Genomic DNA, 13,883 nt, shown 5'->3' with positions numbered 1-13,883 from the left:
AGTGCCATGGAGGTGACCTCGTATTCCAGGAGTGGCCTCCGGAGACACTGAGGTTTGTTTCTGCGAGCCTTGACTGCTTGTCTGACCCTACCTAACGGAGAGTCCGGTGCAGAAGGGGTGCTTGGCCCAGTTGAGCAGGATCCAAAGTAGGTCGAGCCCCGGGACATCAGGAGTAAAAGGCCTCAGCCTCCATGAATGGGCCCAGTAACTCCTGCTATCCCTGCGGCTCACTGAAATGGGTTCTCACACCTTGTTATAAAAAACAGACCTATTTCCTTTACCAACGCGTGTTATCAAACATTTACATAGTGACAGAAACTCCAGCATCCTACCAGATTTTTGAGATTTGAATCATAGTTTATGACGCAGCCAGCTGAGGGAGTTCTATGGCCTGGGCACGAAAAACAAGAGGCAGATGATTTAAGTAATGGAAAACTGGGTGAAACTTATTTCACAGAACTCATCCTACCCTCACATTGCCAGACACCCTCTACATTGAGATGAACCATAATCTCTGCTCAAGTCTAGGGGGTATCTATTATTATTATTTTTTTTCTTCACAGGGTTTTATATAGCGCAAACTTTACCCGAATCGGGTATCAGAGCACTTTACATAGCACCAGTTGCATTACACGAGGACACATTCATTTTTGTTAAGCATGGGGAGATTAAGTGATTTGCCCAGAATCAAAGGATGTTGAGCGCCGTTGCCGATACTTGAATACGGTTCCCCAGCTTCGAGGTCGGCAGCTCTAGCTGTAAGGCTACATCCCCTCCCCTTAGTTTTTTATTTTCAATTTTGTGTGTGGTGTCTTGTTCACCAGCACAGATGTCAAGAGATGGCAGAGGCTGTCAGCGAATGTGCAACACCGAAACCTGACACATATGATTAAAGCGGTGCCCTCACTGGATACCTAAAGGCACAGGCGTTTTGTAGAATCCAATGGTTTTCCCACTCTATCCTTTTAGGTGGGCCAAACAGGCCGGTCTTTAAAGTCAATGCGCATTGAGAACAAACCAGCCAGTGAATGAATTAATGTGCTCCAGCCCACCAATATACAATGCCTCTCAATTATTCCCAATAAGCAACATCAGTATCTTTGTCAGGGGCATAGCTTCCATTGGTGCAGCAAGTGTAGTGACACCAGGACCCAGAGACTAGAGGGGTCCCAGGAACCCTCATTATTACTACATTTCACAGTTCAAACAGTGGTCATAGTGCACATTTCCTTCCTTACACTAGGGCCCTTGTCACACTGGTTACACCACTGATCTCTGTGCATTGAACATGCGTGTGTTCCAATTATTATTATCTCTGTAGGGATTCCATATGCTTTTATGTAAAGAAACCCCCAACCTTGTTGCACTTGCTGCCCTCAGTTCAAGAACTCAGCCGGGGCGATATTCTAGTTTTGCAAATCTTTAAAATCGTTCTCCCTTGTCAGGCCGCACTGGAAACATGAGTCTAATCGAACATCATTAACGCCCGATGGTCTGTACATTGCATATTAATTTTAGGAACATACAGATGATGTGTTACAACCTCTGTCAGTCTTGTTACATTTCTCCCTCTTGTGATGTGCCTGAATGTGTGCCGAGTCATGTAAGTAGAGCATACAGGATCTGTGTTACCCAACCTCTGGTTCAATGAATATTAATAGTTTAGGTTGTCTCTGTTGGCAGCAACGCATGTTGTTTACAGTGCTTGGATACATCAAGGCATGGGCCTTTAGGTGAAATGAAGGAACACATTATCAGTATCATCAAAAATTAGTTATCGTTGTGAAACTTGAAAAGATATATCTAACTCTCGGTGAAACTAACAAATGTGTTATTAGTTGGCAAGATCTTTCTTCTAGAGTAGAGCTTTACCAGAGAATAAAACCAAGAGCAATTTAGCCAGCTCTGATACAAAATGCAGTGTTGGAGTTTGACTAAAAGGAAGTGGCCAGATGTTAACCCACCTTTCTGGAAGGCATCAGTGGGTTTTCCGTTTCTATTTCTCAAGAACGCGAGTCAGAACTAAGCTGCAGTGAAGGCACTTGGGCTGCTGCTGAGTAGAGCGGCCTTTCTTCGCCGTGCGAGCGACCATGGCCTGGTTTGGATTTTTGTACTTCCAAAAACCTATCCCACTTGCCCTATCTGAGTACTGGGATCCGAGGTTACCGAAGCTGTGGGGGTGCGCCATAAAACAGCTGCCAGGGAGGAGGCTCTCTCTATCTGGACTAGTCACAGGTGGTCCACCATGTTTCAAGTTCCCCAAAGACAGGGAGGCGACTGTTCCAGGAATGTGAAAAAAAGACAATTCTGACTGGTCCAACAAACCATAGAGGTATGACAGGCAGATCAGGGCTTCTAACGTTTTCCACACACAAACCTAAAGAGTGGGGGACTGATCTGGGGAAAAGAAACATCCAAATGCCCCTAGTGCACCACTGCATTTCACCAAGTGTATGGGGGAATTGTAAATATGTTTCTGCTTGGGACAGCCATGCACTGATTTGACTCCACATTTCGAGGCACAGTGATCTCCCTACCTCTAAGTTGGGGAAACTGAGGGGCATATGTACAAGCCCCTATCTCCATGGGAACATCACTTTTTCCAAACCTCAAACTCAAGGCTGCACCACATTCTTGTAAATATAGTGCAGCCTTATTTCTGAAGTGGCGGAGCGTGTCATTAAGCCCAGGAGGCTAACAAAACGCTCCGCCACTTCGTCGTACATATGGCCCTGAGAGTTAGGTAGAGAGGGTGTCCACTGCCCCATCACTGTCCTCTTATAAAGGAGGGTCTACGGTAACGTCATTCATTCATTAAATCTACCCTGCAACTCCTTTCAAACCGTGTGCAATGCGGCTCATGTATTGTCGGTGTTCTAAGTCCTATTGAGAAGTTCCAGGAAGACACATCGAGGTCCCCTTTAATATTTGCCGCATCCGATATTTACTGGAATAGTTAAACCAACTTTCTCCACGTCATATCTATATTTTTTTATCACACTTTAAATATTGTTTGTTTTTAAAGGAGAGATGTGGCTCACTGGTTAGAGGCGGCAGACCCGTAAGCAGAGAATCGGCCAGGGACCAGGGTTCAATTCCCGACGCGGCAGGGTCGTGGACCAGGGTCAAAGCGGACTCGATAATTCTCGCCTTGGTACCTACTCTAACCAGGAATACACTCTGCAACTCTGGGCATTAAGCTTGCCTCATCTCTACAACGGCCCCCCACAGACGCCGGGGATGCCTGGTTTCACCTTGGAGATACCCAGAAAGGGACCATCTCATAGGGATAGCCAGGACGGGTTCCCCAGCGGTCTACAGCGCCGGGACGCCCTGTTGCTGGGGCAGCTGTGCGCTTTACAAGTCTACAACATTTACATTTAGTGACCTGTTTTCGATCTGACAGTCATTATTCTGTTAACTGTTTTGCTTTGCTGGGTTGCATTACCCAACTCAACTCTGAGATTAAGCCTTGTCCCCAGATCACTGTACAGAAAATTGTGAGAAACCTAATTTTAAGAAATCTTGGACTTCCCTCTGAAAGGGTCTCTAGAGCAAATTATCTGTGGGAGTTTATCTAAAAGGCTTGGGCTACTCTTGTTCCCTCAGTCTGCAAGGAAGATTTCTGACAGGTTGTCTGTTACTTACAGCTCTTAATCAGTTCTCATGAATTCATTGAGCAGGGAAGATGAAAAGTTCAGGAACGTAGGGGTATATCAACAAGGCGGCAATAAAAAATAATCGCCGCTTTTGCGTCCGTTTTCGGACGAAAAGCGGCGATAATTTTATCGCTTTATCAGCAAGGTCACGCTATTGCGTGAATCCTTGCCTTAGCGCCCTTTCCCGTAAAGCCCACCTTAGCATCTCTAATGAGATGCAAAGTGGGCGTTCCATCCCAAAATAACTGGAGAAATGTCGCTAACCGACATTTCTCCAATTATCAATGGACACGCTAAAAAGCATAGCGATAAGAAAAGTAGCGCTAACCTTGGTTATCGCTACTTTCCTTACGCCTGCTTTTCCTTTGACTAAACAATTTTAGCAAATCGGTGGTGGATTATAGGACTGAGACCACCCAGCCCTATCAACAAGGATATCGCTGTTTTCCATGGAACATTGCCTTAAAACCAGCGATGTTCCATGGAAAACATCCCTATCACAGGAATAATTATCGCCATTGCGCTATGCATTGGTAATACAGCGCTAGCATGGCGATAATTATGTGCGATAGCCGGCGATAAAATCCCTCACGCTAAGGGCGGCCAGCGATAATTATTGCTGCCGCTTGTTGATATGCCCCGTATTGTTCTAAAAACAAAAGAAAATGCACAGACTAGCTTCACATCACTCAAGGCGTTGGATGTAGAAATGAGACTGATGCGTTCCCTAATGTCAGTGTCTGGCTGTGCCAAGCTTGCAATATAATTATTTATAATTATTTTGTTTTCTTGCAAACGCATGCAATAGAAAATACAAGTTTAAAGGGTAAAAGGAAGTAGTAAACACATAAACAACATAAAGAGAGATTAGCCCCCAGCCCTGGCCCTGCGGCACACGACAGCTAAGGACTGAAGTGGGCTGACTCATGCCCCATGCTGCCTGCAGCGGGGCGTGGAAGCAACACGTGAATTACAATTCCACAGACGAAAGGGTGAAAAGCCCTCTGTATATATTGAAATATATGTTTTTTGTTTTTTTAAAGACCATGAAGCTAGTGAGTGGCTACAGCTGTCTGTAGGCCATACCAAACAAGTTCCATCTAATGCAAATCTAGTCAGCAGCGAATCCCAGGCTGGACTGTGGAGTGCCAATGGTTGTCTTCTCATTAGGCATTCATGGATTGACTGCACTCGGCAGGGGCCATCACAGCCTAATTATAGTGGCTTCAAGACCCAGCAGCAACCCGCGCTGCCTCTGCTGCACTTAGACTCTGTCAAAAGGGATCAAGACAAAAATCAGCAGCGACCCACGGACGAGCCCACACCTCGACTCTGGCAGGGACAAATGTCAAAGCGACGCCTTCATTCTCTATGCAAAGCGCCACTTTCACAGTGAAATGAGGCCTCCTAGAGAGATTCTTTGTGCAAGGAAATGATCTGAAGTGTGTACAGAGTCCAAGCCACTGGGATATGCTCCAGGCCTAAAATAACTAGTAGTGTGAGGCGTGACGTGATGCCATATGGTTAATGGAGGGCATGCTTCCTAAAAGCAGCTATGGGTCTACTGCATGTGGGCTTTATGCAATGTAGCATGAAAAACTGTGAGAAGTAAACACATGTAACATATGAAGACAAGTCCATTTACAAGGTGATGTGCTGTGGCCTCCTAGAAAGACTCATGTCATTGAAAGAGGCTTCTACATTGAAAAAGAATGGAGGAGGCGGAGCTGGGATCCACAACAAAATGGCCGCTCTCTCAGAAACCTCTGTGGCTATGCTGTATCTGCTGGTCCGGGGGTAAGTGGCAGAGGATCCCCACGATCATACTTATTGTCATGCTAGATTCCTGATGTCCCCATGAATCGAGGGGCTGCACATTTTTCCTGAAGCTGAGCGAAAGTCCTTGAAGACCCGTGTTAAGATGTGGATCTTGCACGGCCTCAGTTGCAACATACATGTCTTTAGGTAACAATGCAAGAATGCAGCCCTGGCAGCTGAGAGCCTGATTCCCAAAGGGCCTCTGCATGCATGGTGGAGGCCCTGCAGCCGTGGGGGAGTCTCCACACTTGGGACAGAATCTCTGCCAGGAGAATTTTCATAGTGGAGATTCCCCCACGACTGCGCGGCCTCTGCCACGCGTGCAGAGGCTCTTTGTGAATCAGGCCTTTAGACTTTTACTACAGAAGATGAAACTGAGTGTTCCGTTCTCCCTTCTTGTCTTAAGAGCTGTGCTTACCTGAGACATTGCCTTCCAAATTATCACTTAATTGTGGCTTAGTGTCTTGCGACGTTCCTTTATATTCAGTAGCATCCTTGCCTTCATCGCGGCCAGTGCAACAGCTTATTGTTACCGAAGCATTATCTGGTGATAAATCTGCACATAATTAAGGGCAGTCAAACTGTTGGAGTCAGCTCTAGACACTATTTTGTAGGTAATGACCATCACTGGGACTTCACATATGAAGCTTGACACAGAATTGACTGATTTCTCTGTCCATAGAAATGAAAATAGTTTGTGCAATTATTTCAACATTTCAGACTCGATTGGGTATGATGGAAATGAAATTGGAAAGCTTGGAACTACATGTTTGAGAGGATCCCTGATTGGAGCCAAGATGTCAAATCAGAAACAGCAAGTAATGAATCTGGAATACGGAGCGAGGCGGAATAACATCTGTATTTATGGGATCCCATGGAAGGCAGAAAAAGAGTACATGATTGCATTGTTTTCCTAAGTTCTTACTATGTTGTCTTGATTAGTAATTTGAATGCCCCCTGTAGTGTCAGTGGCCTTTGAATATTGTCAAAAAGTGTTAATAATGGAGTAAACCCAGCCCAATTTTGGCATGCCTTCATAGGCACCAGCTTTCAAGATTAATCTTGCAAACACTCATAAAAAGGGATAGTCCAGAACTCTTTGAGAGGGTACCATACACTTTTCTGCATCAGATACCTACGCAAAACATACAATAGTTCCTTGCACTGAGACCAAGACTGCCTCATTTGAATATTAAATATGACCTTTTAGATCCGACAAACGTGCTTATCACGATAAATGAGAAAATGATGGAGCACACGGATTCCGCAATTTTGAAGGAATTTATTGACTAATTAGTAGAGACAAGGATGAACATCTCGGTGTCACCACATACCTCAACTTCAGGGGATGACTGGTCGGAATACCAACAGCATCGCTAGGAGAATGCTGAACAGAACAGAGGCTCTGAAAAAGAATTGTTGAGAAATTTAACAGGGACAAAGAAGTCTCATAACACTCTGAAAAAGATGCTACTGATCTCCATAAATAGGTATGTTTCTCTATTGATATGAATATATTTTTCAGGACTGGGCTGGTACCTCTGTTTTGCATAATATTTGTTCCTTGAGCTGTCACTATTGTGAGCAACCATGGGCAAATTTTGAGTGATTAAATATTTGATCTGATAGCTCGACCAATACCACAATCGTTTAATGGTGTTTACCAATCACTTCTATCTAATTGGTTTTATAGGCTGTCCCCTTGGCTCTGCCCTGGTTCTTATAGAGGGATCAACCAGATGGCAAGTATTTCAGACGTACTTTACTGTGAATTTGGCTCTGTAAAATATACATATTAGCCGCAATATTGCATGTATGGGGTTGGGGATTTTAGCCTGATATTCCAAATCGCCATCATGGATCAGCCAATCTGAACTTGTTGATCGTTCCTAGAAGTAACAAAAAGAGGCTAGGAGGAGCTAGATTCTCAGTGATTGCTTCCCAAACCTGGAAATCTCTCCCTCTTGAAATGATAGCTACAAAGTTATTTAGGAAACACTTGAAAACCTATTTGTTCAGACAAGCCTATGGTCAATCTTTTACCATGGGGCCAGTATCTACCTTAGCTCAAAGAGGCCTTAATAAATTCTCCGTAACATTACACAACATAATATAGCACAGGAGTTGGGCTCCAGTACCACAGACAAAAGTTCACAAATGACACTATTTGGAATTTTCGAGTCTGTCATCCTAAATTTTCATGTCCGTTTCCCCATTACTTTCAGGTTTTACCGCTCCTCTGCATCTTTTAATTTTCTATTGCATTGCTACTCCATTCCTGGCTTTCAGCTGTGCATCACATCATTTCCTCCTCCTCCCAGTGGAGGCAGCCCAGCGTAATTTTATTGGCCACTATCTAAGGGGCATATTATCAAGAAACGGCGTTAAAATTATCTTCGCCTTAGCGGCAGAAAACTGCCGCTAAAGCAGCGATAATGGGCTTGATAATATGCCACGGAGAATTCCAATAGAAGCCCATGTTCTGGTGTCAACATGGGCTTCTATGGGTATTCTCTGCGGCATATTATCAAGCCCATTATCGTCGCTTTAGCGGCAGTTTTCTGCCGCTAAAGCGGCGATAATTTTAATGCAGCGCTTGATAATATGCCCCCAAATATCTAAATTGCATACACACCACACCCACTATCACAGCAGGCTCAGGCTAAGGGCATAATTCATCATCTCCTGAGATATTAATGTCTTGGCTTATTATATCAAATATAAAAAAAACTACTACTATATATCCACATTAAACAGGTATTCATAACCCTTTTTACACAAAACACACCTTTCGGAAACAGAATCTCAAAAATTGAAAAGGGAGTGGGGAGGCAAGGCCATTAGTAGCAGTGGATTGACAGATGAACATGGTGCTCCCTCTATAGCACAGAATTGCTCTGTAAATGTGGGGTTGCTAGCCAGCTCAATAAACACCTGATGCACAAGATTCTCAAGAAATGGATTGACACTGGTGGATTTTTTATTTTTGTAAAACTACAAATATTTGACAGGATATTGATTGAGGGATCATTACATGCACCAAATACCACCAAACAGGGATTCATGTTTAAATTTCTCAGCATGTGGACTGAATTTGGACAGACACCAGTTATTTTGGGTGAGGACTAGAATTTGACTTTAGATCCAGTGTTAGACAGGAGGACAGAGCACCCTAACCCATATAATAACTAAAATAGAACGATATTGAGGAATTTAAATGAGCGATCAGAAATTGATCGATGTGTGGAGACTTTTACATCACACCTACAAGCACTAAACTCTCGTTCTTGCCCACATAATATTTTTTCCTGTGTCAATTATTTCTTGCCACACGACTGCCTAGTGCCAGACATTTCTTTCTGTCATATTTTAGCAGGAAGAGTCACTAATCATAATCCAGCAACCTTGGGTTGGATTAAGAGCTCATCACCACATCACCTGTTCAACGGCGAGTGAGAACTATGGCCTCCAAATACACTCCTTCTAAAAATACTCTCAGGTTATACATACAGGTCCAACCATTGGAGAATGAAGAGTGAATAACTTGGATTCAAACCTTGTGGGCACCTTGGATGGGGTTACTCATGAGGGATTCAGATATCCATAAATACCAGCAAAAGGAGGAACAATCATGGCTGGATAACAGACTCATGGTATTAACAGTTCGCTTTGTAACTGATTCCAGCCCAACATCCAAACAAGCATTAGAATCAGCTTAAATCCGGTTCAATTCCTTCTTCACCAGACAGGCAGAGAAAGTCCAAATAAACTGATACAACATAGATGTGATCATGGGGAAAAAGGCTGGGAGACCGTTAGCTGCATAGTTTAGAAAACTAGGATTGCAATTAGCAGTTGCGGAGATAAGGAATGAATGAATTAATACTTTTTATTGCTCAGTTAATTAAAACTTATAATATGACACAATTAAATTACCATGTAACACATTGTACATAAATATCATTTTAAAAGAAACATCTTAAAAAACAGTTAAAAACCTTCAAAATGCATTCAAAGCTTCAGGGTACAAAGTGGTGTTACAGACACCATCTCCAGTTATTTCATTTCATAGAACTTGTTGCAATTATTAGACTGATTAAGCCTGAGATTCCCTATGTACACTGTTGTTTTCATGAGTTGAGACTAGATTATTGGCTAAAACCGAGCGACTCCTGCAAATACCAACAACTGAACCGGAACAGGGGCTCCCCATTATACTGGAATCACCCATTATGAAGTAAATGAAGACATGCAAGTTACACAGGGGTTGTATTGAGCCTTCATGGGGTCCAAATTACCAGTCTATATTTGACACCAAACCTACATACTTCCGCATTCAACTGGCAAAATATACTACACGATGAATATCCCCTCAGGATTTGCAGGTATGCTGCTGAATCACAACAGGGTCCTCAAGGAATCTAAACTGGAATTTCCATATTTAGGATTCTTAATGATTGGTATTGGGCCTCTGTAAAATTTAAGAGAGCTTGGCTCATTCACCATGCCAGTTTTTGGACTTGTGATTTTAATTCATGTGATACATTCCATATCCTGTGGTACTGACCTGCCTTGATGGAATACTGGAGATCAGTTTGGACCAAGGTATCTGAAGCCAAGGATGTAGCCATTTTGCATGGTGTATCAAATCTATCTAGGCTAAATGTACATAAACACAGATGGTTAGCTACTGCCATAGCCACAACAAAGGTACGTATACTGGCACACTAATGTTTTCCACACAGTTAACGAGTGGTTACTGAAACTTCAAAGAATTGCATCCTGGGAGAGAATAATATACAAGGTGAATGATGAATTGGAAATGTGTGATTTGGGGTTCTTTTCAGTCCACTGTTGAATTGGAATGAGGTAATGGAGATTCATATGGGGTAAGATAACTGTTTGCTATAACCCATTGTGCTCTTCTTCACTATATGATGATAAGACTGTTCTATTCAAGGATTACCGGTATAATGTATTTATTGCTGTGATAGTCTACTGTTTTAGACACATTGATCTGTGGTAGAGAAATTAGTATGTTTAGGACAGAATCTTCTACTACTGTTGAAGTGTATCTGATTTATTATCTTTATTACATTTTTATTAATATTAATTCGTTCTTTCGTGCCCACATTCTGCACTGCCCTCTTTTGTCCATTCCCTCATGCCATTCCTCCTATTCTCCACCCCTTTTCACTTTCACCATTGACTTTTAATGAACTGTGAATTATCGTTGAATGACCGATCCCTTCTCGTATAGTTGTAACCCAGTTTGTAACATCCGACCCATTGTATATGTTTGCATCTTCTTTGTATATGCTATGGATGCCTTTGATGGTACAACTTTTTTGTGTTTATGTATTTTCATATTTCCACACAATAAAGAATTGTTGGAAAAATTGAAAATTTGTAGTACCTGTTTTGATCACCTATGCAGCTTTCATGAAAATGGTCAAGACATTCCCCCACTAGTTAGAATTCATGGTCACCTCTTCATGAGGAATGCAATGTGCTGAGAAAATCCATCTCATCGAAAGTCCAGGTTTGGATGGGCTCCTTTCTAAACCTGAACACAATACAATTGTTTTATCAAGCAAGTGAGTGAAATGTATAATATTGTTTTAAAATAAAGTGACTCAATAATAATAATAATAATAAAGACATTTGTAGAGCGAACAGCTACTTCGACTGAGGTGTCCCGACGCTAAAGCGGATAACAGCAGAGCAGTGCGGGCGAGGATCTAGTCTCTACGTCTGAATAGTCAGGTCTTCGAGGCCTTTCTAAACTCCTGTTTGGAGTGCATCATACATAGTTGAAGAGGCAAGTCATTCCAGCATTTGGAGGTTCCCACCTTGAACGTTCTGCCCCCCCATTCTCGCTTTAGCAAAGTGGGGGATGGTGAGGTAGCATTTATGCAAGAAAAAGACGGGCAGTGAGGTATATCCTGCGCAAACAATTAGTGATTAAGGCAGTAAAAAAGACAAAAATTAATACAAGGCTTGCATCAAAAGGGAACAAAACAGCCACCACCCAACGCTGTTGCCTACAATTGTAAACAATTGCCATAGAGAAATAATATACTTATCTGTGATCCGTATATAATTTCTATGAATTGAAATTGAAGCTGACGATATATTTAGTTTGCTCAGGGAACTACAAATGTTTTTTGAGGTAGCATTTATGGTTGGACCTCAGCGATTTGCCTTGCTGGTAAGGGCGAAGTCTCTTCCTCAGATAGTTGGGTCCTCTGCCCTGGTAAGCTCAGAAAGCAAACGTAAGGGCCTTGAACTCAACTCTTTTGGCCACCGGAGCCAATGGAGTTGTCTGAGGTGGCGGGGAAATATGCTGACGGAGAGGAATCTTAAAGACCAGTCTAGCAGCCGCGTTTTGCACTATCTGCAGCCACTAGGCAGACCCAGATAGAGTCAGTTGGCATAGTCAAGATGCGAGGTGACTAACGCATGCACTACAGTTTTACGGGCTATCTCTGCCAAGAAGTCGATGAATTTTCTAATAGTTTTTATCTTGCCAAAGCAGGCCGCAGATACATGCTGGACATGGGCAGAAAGGGATAAGTCATTATCCCATCTGACTCCAAGATTCTTGGCGAGTCCTTAGGTACAGAAGCAGTTCCCAGTTCTGCCGGCCACCACAGGGCAGCCAGGGGTGGGACTGCTTGATTAAAAAACAGAACCTCCATCTTATCGGCATTGAACTTTAAAAAATTGTTGCTCATTCAGCTGGAAATGCTTTTTAGACAGTCTCTGAAGGAGTCAAAAACTGATGACGACACCTCACTGAAGGAGAAGATCAGTTGGGTGTCATCCGCATAGGATATCACCTTGATTCCCATATTAGCAATGAGCTCCGCCAGTGGTGCCAGATAGACATTGAAGAGTAGTGGGCTTAGGGCCGAGCCTTGAGGCACCCGCCATCTTAGCGGTATTGCAGCAGAGGTGAAAGGGTGGAGAAAGACTTGTTGGTCTTGGCCATGCAGGTAAGAAGAGATCCAGTCCAGTGCCATCCCACCGATGCCAATTTGATTAAGACGATCAAGCAAAATGGAGTGAGAGACCTTGTCAAATGCTGCTGATAGGTCAAGGAGTACCAGCAGGGTCGTAGAGCTCCCATCCACCGCCCAGTGAATAGAATCAGCCATCTCAATCAGTGCCGATTCAGTGCTGTAGCCAGGGCGAAAGCCAGACTGGTAGCCCGTTGGATTCAATGAAGGCAGCCAGCTGCTGCTGTGCTAATTTCCCCAGGATTTTAGCGGGGGCTGAGAGAGAGAAATGGGCTTGAATTTACTGGCGACTTCAGGGTCAGCATTGGGTATCCTCATTATGGGGAAAGGAATGCATGTTTCCAGGCAGATAGAAAAACCCCTAGCCTGAGTGAGGAGTTCCAGATGGCATTAAGGGGTGTATTCAGCCACTCTACCAGTAGGCTGTATTGTCTAGCTGGCCAGGGATCACCAGGTGATCCGGATTTGCATTTCTGAAGTTCAGCCAGAGAAGCATCAACGCAAACATAGCGCACTCAGAAACCACCGAATGGTTCTGGCTGTGGCTGCGAGAGACACCCTTCCCATTAGGGTGGGGGGGGCGCAGGGAAAGCAGCATAGCTCTGAGCAATTTTGTCCTCAAAGAAGTTTGAAAGGCTGTTTCACAGCTCCAATGAAGAAACAGCAGGGTGCATAAGTGCAGAGGGGTTGGTGAAAGATTTCACGATCTTAAAAATTTCAGTAGAGGAATTCTTAGCACTGGCAATGCGATCGGCCAGGAAATCTCTTCTCTTAATAATGAGAAGTTTGCAGTATTCTTTCAAAGCTGCTCTATAGCCAATTTTATCCTCCATTGCATATTTTTTAGCTCTGATGTTCTCGGTGAACCAAGGAGCGGAAGGGGTTGCTCTGGAAGAGCTAACGAGCTGCTGTGGCGCAATTTTATCCAGGGCCTCGACGAACCAAGCATTCAATTTTATAAAGCTGTCATCAAGGTTATTTGAAAGGGGGGGCTCGGAGTCCTTAAGAAGAGGGGTTAAGGACTCTGGGGAGACCCTACTCCAGTTCCTCCCCGATTCCTTAGGGAGCAAGGTGACCCTGGCCCTAACTTTCAGGTGTATCTGGAAAGGGACCAGGAAATGGTCCGACCAAATTACCGGGACATTGTGTACAAGCTCTTGTTTTGCCCTATGTACAAACGTTATCATTATCTTCATCCATGGGGCGACAAGGCTATCTACATATACATAACATCACTAATCTACACGCACATTGCAAGGCTGATTTCTATTATATAAAATATGAGCATCCTGATAGATTAGCAGAGGAGGTACTCCAGCTGATACCAGAGGTCTGTGCATGCTGAGAAATCACCACACAGCGGTCTGACATCTCATGAGGGGTG

The sequence above is a fragment of the Triturus cristatus genome, chromosome 2_1, assembly GCF_964204655.1.
Source record: "Triturus cristatus chromosome 2_1, aTriCri1.1, whole genome shotgun sequence".
In the NCBI taxonomy this organism is placed as follows: Eukaryota; Metazoa; Chordata; class Amphibia; order Caudata; family Salamandridae; genus Triturus; species Triturus cristatus.
This window is presented reverse-complemented; position numbering follows the sequence as displayed.